General features: G+C 54.1%; 1 long non-coding RNA gene across 2 annotated transcripts in view; it reads left to right on the top strand.

Annotated features, from left to right (window-relative positions):
* Window positions 1-6: 6 nt before the first annotated feature.
* The window catches only part of LOC139083383 (uncharacterized), a 29,712-nt gene continuing 14,461 nt past the window's right edge, over window positions 7-15,257 (top strand). Inside the window, exons 1-2 of one of the 2 annotated variants that reach the window (XR_011540066.1) lie at window positions 6,843-7,052; window positions 8,472-8,559. This is a non-coding gene — a long non-coding RNA (uncharacterized lncRNA). Of the gene's footprint in view, window positions 98-6,842; window positions 7,053-8,471; window positions 8,560-15,257 lie in introns of those variants that run through there. The other variant, XR_011540067.1, reaches the window with a different exon arrangement.

The raw sequence follows: 15,257 nt of genomic DNA, 5'->3' as shown, positions 1-15,257 counted from the left end.
AGGGGGGCTCGGGAGAGAGGGTGATGCTCCGTGGTTCCCCAGAAACGCTGGGAAAGGCTCCAATCAAGTGTCCGAAGCAGAATGTCTCTCCGCCAAGGTGGGGAAGTGGGGGAGGGGTGTAGAGGGGTGGGGGAGGTGTGGCGGGGTTGGCGGGGGGAAGGAGCTGCCAGCGACCGAAGCCATTCTCAACAATTCTTTGAGCGCAGGGGCTGTGTAGACGCTCAGGGGACAAAGATGCAGAAGACAGAACCTGCCCTCATCCTGCTTCAAGGCCTCCCCTTCCCCAACACTACACACACACACACACACACAATTAGAGATTAGAGAACTCTTTTAAAAGCGTGGGTTTCTTTGTACAGACTGCCAGGTTGAGCTTCGCCTGCAGCAGAAGGAAGTGCGGCAGACATTAAGCAGGTGAAGTTACTAAAGATGATGTTGGAGGCCGGCCGGTGGCATTGTGGTTAAGTCCGGCGCGCTCCGCTTCGGTGGCCGTGGTTCCAGGCGGGCGGCGGGCGGCGGCGGGGGCGGCGCGTATACCCACACCACTCATCAAGCCATGCTGTGGTGGCCTCGCACATACAAAATAGAGGAAGATTGGCACAGAGGTTAGCTCAGGCTAATCTCCCTCAAGCAGAAAAAAAAAAAGAGGCTTGGCAACAGATGTTGGCTCCGACAAAGACAAACCAAAAAAGATGATGCTGGGCGGGGGGGGGGGGGGGGGGTGGGGGGGAGGGGGGAGGAGAGAGGAGAGATTCTTAACTGGGTGAGTGAGGGGCCTGCCTGGCAGGGCAGAGTGAGGTTGGCAATCTCAGAGGTCTCTCTCTCCTCATTCTCCTGTGGGAAAGGCTGGTGCCCCTGCAGCTGTCTAGCCACCTGCCCAACTGCTGGTCAACCCACTGAGCCTTTACAATAGAAAATGTTGAAGAGAAAAATATCGAATGACAGTTGTTGAAAATTGTAAGGAAGACTCTGTTCAAGGGGGCCATGTTAATAGTTGTAGGGACCAGGGCGATGGGGTCTTTGCAGTGAGAGAGAGAGATTGGGCTCAACTCTGAATACAGCATGAGCAACTGGGAATTTATAGCCAAGGGTAAGGGTCAGTGGACGGAAAATTACTAAGAGGAAACATCAGGGGTGAGGGGAATTCTGGCTAAACTGACCTAACAGGATTCTTGCTGAAGACAGGCCAGGCTGATCAGATATCACCTGGGGGGTGGTGGAGGATGAGGGACCCAATCAGATACGGAGGGTGACGATCAGATATGGAGGGTCGGGGGTTCTTGCTAAAACTGGATTTTACAAAGAAGCATGCAGATGGGCCTAGGAGAAGATTCAGGCGCCTGACTAAAGTTTGGTCAAGCAAAGAATCTTCGTGAGAAGCAACAAGGAGCCGTTGCTCCTCTTTTCCACCTCCACCCCACACCTTCTCCTTCCTGAAATCTAGTCTTCATCTCGCTCCACGCAAAACTCTATACCAGTTTATATTCCTTACTAAAACAAATCTGCTTTTCTTGGGGACAGCAATATGCTCAATTAAAGACACTTCCCAGCCTTTCTTACCATGTGACACACTTCAAGCCAGTGAGAGGTAAGCAGAGATTGTATGGGACTTCCAGGAAAGCTCTGTAAAAGAGACGGAGACTTAATTGGTGCTTTGACCTTCCTCTTCTTGTTTGGAATTTGGTCTTGATGTTGGAGATGGGACAGCCATCTTGTGCCCATGAGGCAAGAAGTGCATGCTAACTAAGGAAGGCTGGGTGGAAGGATGAAAAGGAGCCTGGGTCTCTGATGGCATTTGGAGCCACATGCAAGACCTGGATTACCTCGCTTCTGACTTCTCATTACATGAGAAAAATAACCACCCCCCAAAAATGTGGGGGTTTTAAGTGCCTCTTTTTCACAGTGGGGTGCAATCCCAGAAGATACAGACACAGAGCTAGAGAAGGGGAAAGCCTGGATTTTAACACCAGGAGTCTGACTGCTTTTACCGCACGCTGTGTAGGCCACACTTAGGTTTCTGTCCTCTTCTAACGTCTGCCCTTAGGGCACACACCCTTAGAGAGAGGGGGGGCCCTTTCCTGTCCGAGGCCTGTCTTCCAAGTTCGACTGGCTTGTCTGAGGGGAAGTCACTGGGAAATCTGGGGGCTGAGCCCATTCTTCAGTCACAGGGGTGTCACCTCACTTTGTGGCCTCTGTTGGAACCCTGCCAAGGACGGAGGGCATTAAGCTAATGTCTACACTACAGGTGGACATTACAGAGGGTTGTCCAGGCTGTCGCAGAAGCGGGGAAGGTGAGGAGGCAGCAGCCTGATTCATTCCACCCTAACAGGAAGAGGAGGCCCGAGGAGACTGAGGGCTGTGGGTGCTTTGGAAAGGACAGGAAACCCGCTAAGGGCTTTGGCCTGTGGTGAGGAAAAGACAGGACTTCGCCTGGCGGGGACTGTAAAGGGGGCCTGGGGCTTAGCCAGCAGAACCCTTGAGGCCTTCTGACAGCCTGCTTCCCGAAGTGTGTCTGGGACAGTACACTGTTCTCTCCAGTGTGGCTCTTGTTCCTCCTCGTCTCCCCAGCACCCGGCTCCTGGTCTGGTGCATAGTAGGCCCTTGATAAATGCCCGCAGAACGACTCAGCCTGGAGGCGGGCCAGCACTGTGTGGGGGTGTAGTCCCAGCATCCGCCTGAGCCCTCCACCCGCCTGAGCTCTCCATCCGGGAGGCAGTTTTAATTGGGCAGCACATTCCTGAGGAGACACCCATCACTTCTCGCCCGTGCCTGCCTTCCAGGTTTGTCTCAGCATCCTGGTTATGAGCCGTGGGGTTGCTGCAGCCATGAGCTCACTGGGGCTCTCCAGATAGGCTGGGGAAGAGTGGGGCCAACTGGGGACCCCTGCACTCCCAGCCTCCTCAGTTTTTCTCCATAGGCATTGTGTACCCCTGGACCCTCAGACTGAGGGGAGTAGAGGCCCTGAAGGAAGGCCTGTGGTCCTGAAAGGCCCTGAGGGGTGGGGGATGGTCAGGGATGAGCTCTGCTCTGCACCCTGCCCCCTCACGCTCAGGACAGGGCTGTGCAGGGGGATTTAGGACTGAGGAGACCTCCCTCTGCACTGACAGGGAGGCTGAGGGCTTAGATTGGAAATGTTCTTCATGCTCTTCATTCTGCCTCCTTTCTTTACTCCACAGTTGGGAAAACTTGCTTGAGGTTAAATGACACCTGGTAAGTGAAAGAATCGGGATCAGAACCAATCCCGCCACTTCCTTGTTTGGTATACTTTCCAAAGTGATGGGGAGACTTGCTAGAGCTCGGGGACAGTCCGAGGCTGAGCCAGGTCCCAGCCCCATTGCCGCAGCCTCTGTGACACACAGCTGGCGTGGAGGGGCACACGACCCTCTTTATTTAATAGATTCTATGTCTATTCTAATGTGAATCTGAGATCTCAGTGTGCAAAGCTCTGGCTCATGTGTTGTCCAGATAAACAGGAAACAGTCCCTCCCTCTGAAGTTCCAGGGCCAGGTCTCTAAAGGGGGCAGGGGCAGTCGGTCCCTTGCATTGAGAACCTCTCACAGCACTGGAGCCATTCGCCTCTCCCCATGGCCTCTCCCTGGTGCTTCCTTTCATGCGAAGCAGCTGTTATTTCCATTTCACACTGAGACCCAGGGAAGCTGATTGCCCCGGCTCTAGTGGTCAGGTAAGAACGGCATCATGGGTTTTCTGCTCCCAAGTCCTGTCTCTTTGTACTTTACTGTGCTGTGAAGAGTGGTAGTGGGAAGAAAGTTTACAGACCTGTTCTAGGAAAAGGAGAGGCACAGGGGCTGCTTATATACAAAAGGGGTCTAGGCACGGGCTGCACCTGTGGGCTGTGCCTACAGCGTTGGCGGCAGGGAGCTTTGCTCAGAGAGGTCATCTATGATGGGGAGACACAGTGAGGGTGCAGAGGCTTGTGTATCCAAGGAACTGACAGTCCACCACGACCTGGTAAAGGGGAACCCTGAAGCTACAGTCAACCAAGGTGGTCCACAAGGCCAGGCTTGCTTCAGCTCCTTCCCTTAGGGTTGTAGAGGCTGATGGTGGGGCTCACATTCACCTGGCTCAGGGATGCATCCTGGAACAGCCAACAAAGTGTTCTGAGTGGGGGCTGCAGTAGAAGGTATGAATCTTCCTCCATAAACCCAGGTGGACAAAAAGATGTCCTATTTGAAAAAACATTGAGACCAACCTAGCTCCAACTCAGAGCCCCATGCTGACTGGTTGGCAGGAAATTTAATCCCCTCTGTTACTGAGCTGCCTTCCCTTTCCCAAGGTCCCACAAGTGTCCTAGACACTTGCTCCTAGAGCCCAGGAAGCAGGAGAAGGAAGGAGCTCTCACACTCAGCCAATCGTGTCACGCTCTCTCCTCCTCGTCCAGGGCCCACAGGCCTCTGATTTGGGTGATGTTGATGCTTCCTTAGGGCTCAGGAATCCTTGCCCAGGCTGACAGTGTTGGTGTCCAGGGTCGGACATGCCCAGTGCCTGGTGCAGCCACTTCCCACGGAGATGCCAGGGCCAGGGTTTCAAAACCTCACAGACCCGCCAGCAGGCTCGACCACAGAGGTCCCTTCCCCGCCTGGTACAGGCCCCGTCTCCCCCTGCTCTCACCTGGTTTTCCTTTCTCTCCTCGTGGCACCTCAGGAATACCCAATATCATCTCTCCAATGAGCTGAACCATCCATGGAAGATAGTTCAAGGGGTGGCCTCAAAGCAATCTTTAAGAGATATTTCTACCCTACAGAAATCAAAGAAAGCAAACCAAAGGGCTAGTATCTCCTTGGAACAGGGGACAGAAATACAGGGAAAACCAAAACACAAACTAACACCTTAAAACAAACCCCTGAACCAGACTCTCTGGTGTAGGGACTTGCAGCCGAGGATACTACTGCCTGGCCCCTGACTAGTGACAACAGTCCCCAGGATCCATGTGATGGCTGTGGGGGCCTTGGTCCTTAATAGTTGCCCAAAGTCCCTCCACAGCTGGCAACCTCAGATGAACACATGTTCTAAGTGGCACCCACAGGCTGCTATACACATGTAATGCAAACTGCGTGGCCTCCTCCCCTCCCAGGATTGCCAACCTTGAGCACCCCCGCCCAGAAGTTCTGGACGACGCTGTGAGTGGGATCTGTGTGAGGAGCTGGTGCCCTCGAGGCAGGTGAGGGAGGAAGGCTGCTGGGCTGGAGAATGTGGGAAGCCGTGCCTGAGGGCTCGGCCAGGGGGGCCTGCTGGATTTTTGCTCTGCAGTGAGCATTTGATGAAACCAGGAAGAGTCAGCCAGCCTTCCTGGTGGTCCCAGCCCTGCCTTTCTCACCCCCTCTGTCAGCTTCTGGGACAAACCTGGTGGCTGAGCACATCCACATCTGATTGTTGTCAGGAACCGCCATTAAACTTCTGTGTCTGCTGCTGACCTGGGCCTCATGCCTGGGGCCTCAGCCAGCAGAGCCTCTGCCCAAGCAGCTTCTGCTGAGACCCAGCCAGACAAATGAGGGGGGACAAGCATGGAACGAGTGAACACCCTGTGCAGAGCAGGCGGCGAGATGCACGGGACGATGATAGGAATGAGGAGCTGTGGGGCAGAGCCTGAGGACTGAAGGCAGAGATGAACTCCAGGGGGCTTTAGAAAAACAAAGTCCATACTCAACTCCATCCCCAAAGTCAACTGTCTGAACTAGCTCCTGGTGTCTTCTCCTCCCCACCCACAGTCAGCAGTTGAATTCAGGCCCTCTACATCTTTTGCCCAGGCAATTGCAATAGCCTTCTTAGTAGGCTTTCTGGCTCAAAAAAATTATAATTCACTGAGTATCTTTTATGTGTCTATTATGTGTGTTTGATGGATGAGGCGTCTGTGGCTCAGAGAAATGGAGTGGTTTGCCCTGGTATCACCCAACTGGAATACAATTGCCACACCATCTCTGGCCGCTTGTCCTTTGGCCCTTCCTCCACACTCCACTGGTCTAGTGGTCTGTCTAGTGGTCCTTTCCTAAAATGCAGATGTGGTCATATCACACTGTTTCTTAAAAACTTTGGTGGCTCCTCACAGGCTGCAGGAAAAGACCCGAACCCTTTCCACAGCTTGCGAGGCCCTTTCCACTCTCCTGCTACCCTCTTCCCGCTAACCACACACTCCGGCCACAGAAGACTATTTGTAGCTCCCTAAACATGCCGGTACTTCATGTTCTCGCTCGTTCTGTCCTCTCTGTGTAGGATATTCTTTTCTCCCTGCCCCACCCCACTCCACACCCCATTTCCTGCACCCAGAGAGATCCTACCCAACCATCAGACCAGCCCAGATGTTGCTCTGGAATCTTCCCTCAAACCCATCTCCTGCCACCCCTACACACACACACTGCTCAGTGTCGCTACAGCTGTTCCCACATCTGTCTCCTCTGTTGGACTCTCCTCTGGCACCTGTGCTTTTCCACTATATTATAATTGTCTGTGAACCAGCCTGAATGCCCTGTTAGACTGTAAACTCCCTGAGGACAGGGATGGCATTCCTGGTGCCTAGAGGAGAGCCTGGCAGACAGTCAAACTCCATAAATGTTTGTTGATTGAGTTGAGTGAATGAATGGGAAGCACCTCAGGACAGGGACAGTGTCACAGTCGTAGGACACAGTCTGTGTCCTCATCTCATGGCATGTGCCTGGCACCCAGTGGACGTGCAGTCAGGGTAAATGAATACAGGCGAGAGAGGATGGAGAGGAGGAGGGGAAGGGAAGGCTGGATTCAGAGGCAGTACAGGCACGGACACAGCTCTGTTCCTTCCGCCAGGGGGCGCGGGAGGCCCAGGATCTGGGGCCTCCAGACTGGAAGTTCTCTTCTCCCTGAGGCTCAGCTTTAAAACCTGCGGAGGTTTGGGTTGTTCACCTCTGCAGAAAGGATCTGAGGGAAGGAGCCTATCCCAAATTGGGTTAGCGCAGCAGCAAGCCCAGGACTGGCCTGGCCTGCCCGTGCCTGGTGGGACAGGAAGGAGCCAGCTGTCCATCCTGGGATCTGGATGCACCTGGGCAAGGCTCACCTTGGGACAGGTAGGTGCTTGCAGCTGGAACCTATGGCTGGAGTTGAGTTGGTCCAGAGCTGGGAAGGCCTCAGAGCCCTTCACATTGTGGGTCTCGGGGGAGGTAGTTTGCACAAATTCCTGGACATTAGCAACCCATTGGAACTCAAGCTTTGTCTCCCCACCACTCCATGCCAGTCGAGGCCAACCCAGTCCCCCAGGGAGTCAGGGCGGGAGACAGTAACGAGCAGGACATAGTCCCTGCCTTCTAGATGCTTCCTCTGGATTGAAGCCCCCATGTTCTTCCAGTGGCGGCTGGAGATAGGCTGCCTGCGTGGGAATCCTGCCTCAGCCCCTCACTTACTGTGTGACCTTGGGCATCATCCTTAACTCTTTCTGTGCCTCGGTTTCCTCATATGTAGCATTGTTGAAATGAGGTAATAAGTTATTCCATGAGAGCCTCTGAGAATCGTGCCTGTGAGGGCATAAGTATTCAATCTGTGGCAGTTGAGATCATGGTGATGCTTCTCTAGCAACAGGCCCTTAGAAGCTTGCAGTTGAAGACACACAGGAGACCGGCCAGGCCTGTGTCCTGGCAGTATTGCCACCATCTTTAGATCAGCCTCGAGCATCCACCCAGCTGGTCGTTCTTTGGCAAGTCGTTAGGCATGGAGAAGAGGACTGAGTACTCTGAGCTCACAGGGCTTTCAGACCTGAAAGAGAGCACCCCAAACTGATCCAGAGAGAGAACTGAGGCCCACAGATGCCAAGTGACCTGGAAAAGATCACAGAGACAAGTGGAGGGAGGGCAGGGAGAAGATGGGTCAGGTCCACATGGCTGTGTGGCCGCCTCCTGGGCCATCCATCCCAACCAGGACAGCCTGGTGATTTCTGTCTAAATTAGATGCTACCAAACATTTGTATTACAAAGAGTTTTTAGAGTGCTGTGACTTTTGTCTTTCCCTCATCCTCATGAGCAGGTTTGCAAGGGACCAGTACAAACAGAGGGAGAGACTTGAGCAGGCAGGGAGATGTCGGAGGCGGCTGAGAAAGCAGCCCGGGGTGCTAGATGGATGGACCGTGAATCTGAGTCACTGTCCACAATGGCTGAGCCTGGCCTGGCTGCTCATCCTTCCCCTCTGCTGGGCTACTGTGAGGACAGCCTCTCGAGTGATGGTGGTCACATGTTGGGAGCTGGGCCTCCTGGGTCCTGTTTTTGCCTCTGCTCCTGCCTCAGCTTTCTCTGCTATATGCCTTCTGGCCCTGGCCCTGAGCATAGGCACAAAATCCCCAAATTGCTTCCAGAAGCAGCACATAAATGTTACTTCCTCCGTGAAGCACTCCTAGATTCTGACCCTCTGTCAGAGACCATCTCTCCCTTCTTTGAATTCTCGTTAATTTGTTTATACTTCTCTCCTGGGGGATTGGCCCCCCTTGCATGATCCTACAGTGGCGGCATAGCACAGCGGCTGAGAACATGAATTCTGGCCTCCCTGGGCCCAGAGCCTGACTCCACCACTTACCAGCTGGATGATGGGGTAAGAATTTTGTAACTTCTATGTGCCTCAGTTTCCCCCTCTATAAATGGGGAGAACAATAGTACCTTCTTTATAGAGTTGATAGGGCTTTACATGAGTTCCTGCATGTAAAGTGCTTAGGCAGGGACCTCGTACTGTCTAGGAAATCCTCTAAGTGTATGCTGTTGTCGTTGGCATGTTTGTGTCTGTGCCTTACCTCCTCACTAGGCCTGCAGCTCCTTGAGGAGAGGGTCTGTCTCTTTAAATTAAGCCAATTTGTGTCCCCCCAGGGTCCCAGCACAGGGCCTGGCCACAGTGGGTCCTCACTGACTGTTTGTGGAGTGATGATGGGGTCCGGGTGCCCTCTCCCCTGGCCTGCTGTCTCCCGCGGGCCCCTGCAGAGCAATGCTGTCTCCGTGGCTGAGGCCCTTCCTCCCACAGCCCCGCCTGAGCTCCTTCAATTTTCCCTGGCAGCTCCCACGTTCTGGACTAACTTTAGGGTTGGTTTCCAGCTGTGGTTGGATTTTTCTGTTTGAAAAATATTTTAAGCAGCTGGCGGGGAAGGGGTGGAGAGGTGGGAAAAGAATAATAAATAAGCTTGTGAAAGGAAGATTGTCTAAATGGCTTGGAGCCACCACTGCCTGCAACTTGGTCTCTGGGTCGTGCCCAGGACTGGGGAGCTATCAGGTGGTTGGGGGTGGGGAGGGGGCACCCTGGTGGCTTCACAGGCTGAGGAGAAAGACTCACCGCCCCTCACAAGCACCTCTTGGACATGCTTTCACTTTATGCCCTGCATGAATTCTGAAAATGCAAGAAATAGAAGGGAAAGAGTGGTTCTGCAGCAGCCAGGATTGAGGTTAGACACTGAAAAAAACTGACTGTCAGAACTATCCCTGAAGCCCCCCTTTATTTCACCCAAGACTGATGTTTCTCCAGAACTCAGCTTCCTTCTTGGCTCCTATAATGAGACCTCACATAGCCTCCCACCCACCCCAGCTGCTCTTCATTCCCTGACAACATCCTCTGCTCCTGAACTTCCCTAAAGGGAGGGTCCCTCCTCCTGCGCCCCAGTTTTCATCAGCTTCCTCTAAGACCCTTTTGGCTCTGCTCTACCACTGAGGCCCTCAGGCTCTTTTCTGAAATCTTCACCTCCATCGCCTCCCTGGGTCGAGGTGGAGAGACCTCCTGAGCGGGCAGAGGCTCAGGCCCCCCCAGAGGCAGATGGAAGGTTCGTGCTACCCCTGTGCTGGCTGGGGAGGATGGTAGAGACAGAGACCCACAGAAAATCAGAGATGGGAAAGAAACTAAATCATAGAGTCGAACAGAAGCCAAGTCAGAAAGCGAGTCAGATGTGGGGATAGGGAGTTGACAGTCACCAGGCAGTGCCCCTGGCCAGGCCTGCATGGAAATTCCTGTGGACTCTGATGGCAGGATGGGCTCAGCCCTGAGGGCTGCCTGGTGCCATCGTGTGCTGGGGCCCAGGGGTCTCGGGCCTGGGCGGCAGGGAGGCCCTGCCCTCCTTACCCAGTTCTGCTGAGGACTCCCTCCACCTGAGTCAGAGGGGAAAGTGGGTGATGCGCTTGTGCAGACGGGGCTCTGGAGCCTCGGGGAGCTATTGGTGGCAGAGCATCTCACTTAGAAGTAGGCGGCTGAGCTTCCAGGGGCAAGGCAGGAGGCCAGTGGAGCCGGGAAGTGCTGGGCCTGAGGACCGAGGATGGGGCTGTGCTGTTGAGGAATAAGGAGTGATGGGTGAGGGTGGAAGGGAGCCCGTCTGGGGATCAGGGAGCTTTGTGGGGGCGAGGACTGCCCCCACCAGGAAGTCTGGGTGGGGAGCTGTGCCTACAGTCCTCAGCAGCCTGCAGTGGGGAGGAACCCTGGGGAAGGGCAGGCTCCGTTTTGACTGGATTGAGAGCTTTCTTCAAGGTCTCCCCAGTAGCAATCCACACCCCTTCCTCCCCTCTGCCCTCCTAGGTTTCCCCCAGCAAGGAGGACAACATGGGTCTAAATCTATCACTGACATCTCTGCTTATTAGCTGATCCTTGCCACCTGGCTAACTCCGACCACAGCAAAACTGAGAGTTCCGAGGGCTTCTCAGAGGGTATGAGAATGGGGGTTGTACTTCCTAATACTACTTTTGCTTATGCTGAATGTGAAACTTTCCAAAGCATTTTTTTCTTACTATGAAACATACCAGACATATATTAAATATAGATGTCCAGTTTAGTAAATAATTATAAATCACACATCTGTGTTTCCACAGCCCAGGTCAAGAAATAGACTACTGTCAGCACCCCAGAAGTCCCGTGTCCTTCCCTGATCACAGCCCCATCCTTCCGCCCTGAAGGGAACCAGTGTCCTGACTTTTGTGATCCTCATTTCCTTGTTTGTCTTCCAAAGCATTTAGTCTCTTAGATGTTATCATCTTTGAGTTTCACAATAACCTTCTTATTCCCATTTTACAGATGAAGAAACTGAGGCTCAGAAAGGTTAAATAACTAGTCCAAGGCCACCCAGCAAGTAAGTGGTAAAACCAGGATCATATTTGGATTGGCTGATGCCCAGGGCAGTTTCTTAGTCAAACCAGAATCCACAGGAAACTCTGAGACAACCTTGGTGTTGGAGCCCGACACCCCAGTGCCCCTGAGAAGGGGAGGCCACCTTCACAGCCTGCCCAGGTGCTCCCCTCCCAGATGTGTTGACTCACGTGACTCCGCAGGGTCCTGCTGTATGAGTACCTGGCAGGATGTGATAGAGCCCATTGGAAGTTGGGAGAGCAAGAGGAGCTGGGGGCTGATCTGGGACGGGACCGATGCCTAGAGAGAGCTTTGGGCCCTGCCTGACACATGCCCAGGGAACCCGGGACTGAGAGGATGTGCCTGAACCAGGTGTGTGCCCAAGTTTTTGCCAGAATTACCAGGTGCGCCCTCCTTGGTGGGCCAGGTGTGCTTGGTGTGAGCATGCAAGTGTGTTGTGCACCTGGCATGTCCGTGTGCATGCCCAGCTCTAGCTACACACTTGGATTGCTCTGAACCATTTTCCCCATCCTCATCTTTTTTCTGTTAATTATAAAATTATATGTGCTTCCTATAAAAAGTTCAAATGTAAAGTCTCTCCTCTTCTCTAATTCTAATCCAAATGATCCTAGACTTAATTTCTTTGAACAATTTGGCATTTATCCTTCTTTCTAAGCACATTCAAATATATAGTTATTTAGAAAGCCACATCCAAATGCAGTAGTTTTAGGTTTAATTATTTTTAACAAAATAGTATCAGAATCTACAGATTGTTTTTCACCTTTATTTTTCACTTCGATTCCTTGGTCGTCTTCCCTGTCACTGTGTATGGATTTACTTCACTGTTTTTAACAGCTGAAGAATATTCCAGTAAATGGATGTTCCATCGTTCATTTACCTGGGTGGACCCCTCTGTGTCCTGACTCCCCTGTTCTCCCAGAAGCTGAGAGAGTAGGTGTAAGAGGAAGGGGAGGACAAGGAGACTGGCCCTGCCCTGGGAGGCAGCCCATCCCAGCTGCCCTTTGACCTCCTGCAAGTGGATTCCCTTACAACCCCCCCCACCCCAAGTCCTCATCTCCCTCCCCTGTCTCCTGTCTCCGGTCCCCTTCCTTCTCCCTCCTGGCCCTTGACCTCTGTGCAGTGCTGCAGGTCTGCGCAGTGCTGCGCAGTACTGGGCGAGTTCCTGGCCTCTGAGAGGGTCTGATCTCTGAGGACTGGGAGGAATTTGGCTTGGGGGACCCAGAGTTCAGGAGGTTCTGCACAGCCAGCCTGCAGGACAGGGAGCGTGCCTCTTGTCAACGCTGCCCCTGGAGAGGGCACCATGCTGAAGGTGAGACTGGCACTGCCCCCTGCCCAGATGGCAGCTTCCTGCTTCCCAGAGGGCATGGGTGATGGGAACTGTGCCAGATAGGCATGGTGCCCCCACCCTGCACGAGAGTCATGGAAAATCCAGAGCCTTGATCTTTGCTCTTGATCACTCCTCCCCAGTTTTTACAACTGGAAACTTGCGGCCTCTTTGTTCAGGTCAGCTTGAGAGGGAGGTATTGGGCGGGGAGGTGGTTGAGTCAGCAGCGGGGGATACAGAACTTGGTGCTTCTGAGGACCAGCCACGACCCTTCTGTCACTCACATTCCAGTTTACCTGTAAACAGATGGCACTTCTGGGTACTTCTGTGCTGGGAGCAGAGGGGGCAGGGATGGGCACAGCTTCTGTGTCCTTGCTGGGGGAGTGGTCTCCTCTCATCCAGCATCGGACCCCCAGCTGTACAGAGCCATGATCCCCTCTGCTCCAAACACCGCTAATTCCTCCGACGTCCTGGTGGCACGTGGTTCCCGGCCCTCCTCATTCCTCAGGGCAGGTCCAGTGTGTCTGTTTGCCATGAGATCCTATTAGAAGTTTATGGTAAGGAAACCACTTTACGAGGTTGCTTTCTTCCTCCTGCGCCTTGCTCGGCTCCTGCTGCCCTCTCCCCCCACTTCTCCCTCATAGCCAGAGTTCATGGAAACTTCTCAGGTCACTGATTCTCACCTTCCTTTCCTCCTCAGGAGAGAGGGCCCAACCCCCTTCTCTGGGGCCTGCCAGCTTCTTTCCCCCAAGCCCTGCTCTTCTTGGGGGGATGGCATGCCCTTGGGGCTGGGGGGCTGAACCTAGAGCAGAGTGGTGCCCTCGGCCTTACCCTATCTTCCAGCATTGTCTGCTGGATGAGCACATGTGTCTCTTGCTTCCTGTGATCTTAGAGGGGACCCTGGGGAGGGGGAGGTGAAGCAGAGAGTTGTGGCAGCCTTCACCCTGAGGTGAGGGGGGACAGGGGTGCTGAAGCAGAAAGGGAGGTGGCCCAGATCCTCACTCGGCAGCTTCTGCCCTCAAAACCGACCCATCACTCAATCAGTTCACTGATGCTGTTAGATCAGCACCCCCTCTGAGGAACCTGTAATCCAGCGGTGTGTATAGGTGTGGTGGGGGGACATGTGGCACAAGCTTGTGGACCTCCGAAGAGGGAGATCTGAGAGAGGCTGGAGCAGTCAAGGAGGGCACGAAAGTGGGCTATGACTTCCAGCTGGTGTGGTCACCGAGGGGTGGTAAGTGGGGTTGAGGGAGGTGGTGCTGCTTATCTGGAACCCTCTGCTTAGGCCTTCCCTGCCTGGCTGGGGCTTGGTGGGGCTCTGCTCTGTCTGTCTGGGTGGTACACTCACCTGGAGTCCAGAGCAGGCAGTGCAGGGCAGGGGCAACCGAGCTCCACAGGCCTGGGCTCTGAGTGCATGGCCTTAACTTGATGTTCTGTCTACGGGGAACCTAGGCTCCAGGCCTGGCCGGAGCAAGACTGAGAAGAGCACTACTCGCCCCTGCAGGCCAGGGAGGGGCACTGGGGGCTGAGGGACCGCAGGCCGGGCCTCTCCACCCCCCACATCCGATCCACCTGGCTGCCCAAGCGGGACAGATTATTTTTGCTCCTTCAGACTCTGCCAGTGCCTTTGCCCCCTTTCCAGGAGTTACTCAGTTACCAGTGTTGGTTTTCTATTTCCAGAACAAGGCAGGGCCTCTCCTCCCAGCTTCCTCCACCCTGGGCCTCGACATTTCCCCTCCATCCAGCCTGGGGAGGAGCCCTGTGCCTGTGTCCAGGCCCAAGGGCAGGGACTCCCTCCTCTCTGATGGGGAAGGCAGGGGAGTGAGGGAGGGTTCACCCCCCTCCCTCCTTTGTACCCCCCTCTCCTGCTTCCTCCCAGACCATTCCCATCGGCCAACGTGCTCTCTCTCTCTCTCTCCCAAGACCCTGGCCCCTCCAGCCACAGTCCCACTGCTCAACTCCTTTTGCAGCCACTCTCCTCACAAGAATGGTGGACACTTGCTGCCTCTGCTCCCTCTCCAGCCTAGCTTCTGCCCCACCACCCACTCCGCCGCCCCTGTTCATTCTAGATTCACCAAACCCGAGGAGTGCTTCTCGCCTCCCTCCCTCCCTCTGTCAGCAGCGTTAGCTCAGCCGACCCCCCCCCCTGCCACCGCCCTCGCCTCTCTGCCTGTCTGCACTCAGGGCTCTCCTGGTTTCCTTCCCGCCCACTGGTGGCTCCTCCTCGGCTTCTTCTCAGGTTCCTCTTCAGAGTGACCTGCTGCGAGTGCCCTTGGTCCTCTCTCCACGTCTCCGTGGCTGTAGACACCACCCGTGGTGGCAGCCTGCGTTTCTGAGTCTAACCCAATCCTCCTCTTTGGGTGCCGACCTCCAAAAGCTGTGCCCCCCTGACATTTCTGCCTGGGGTCTCCTGGACCTTTTGAACTCAGCCCGTCCAGACAGAACCCTTGATTTGCCCCTGTGTCCCCTAGGTTTCTATCACCTCCACCTTCCTATAGTTACTAAGGACTGATCCCTGAGTCCTCCTCTTCTTTCACAGCCAATTTATCCTCAAGTCTAGCAAATTCTACCTCCAAAGTCTACTTCTAATTCCACCATTTCTTTCAATTGCCACCATCACCGTTTTTTTCTAAACTACCATCATCTCTTACCTGGATTCTGCAGTGGCCTAGTAACAGGTGGTCTGCCTGCTTCCAACTTGAGGATCCTTCATTGCAACCTCCACGAAGCATTAAGAATTGTCAGGTTAAATGTCATTCAGCCTTTTAGTGTGCGCGTGCATGTGTGCACGCATGTGTGTGCGTTCATGCGTGTGTGCATGTATGTGTGGGTGCATGCGTGTATTCGGAACGTTCCTATA

This window comes from Equus przewalskii, chromosome 5 (assembly GCF_037783145.1).
Source record: "Equus przewalskii isolate Varuska chromosome 5, EquPr2, whole genome shotgun sequence".
Taxonomy (NCBI): Eukaryota; Metazoa; Chordata; class Mammalia; order Perissodactyla; family Equidae; genus Equus; species Equus przewalskii.
Note: the sequence above shows the minus strand (reverse complement) of the source record. Positions and strands in the feature narration are given on the sequence as shown.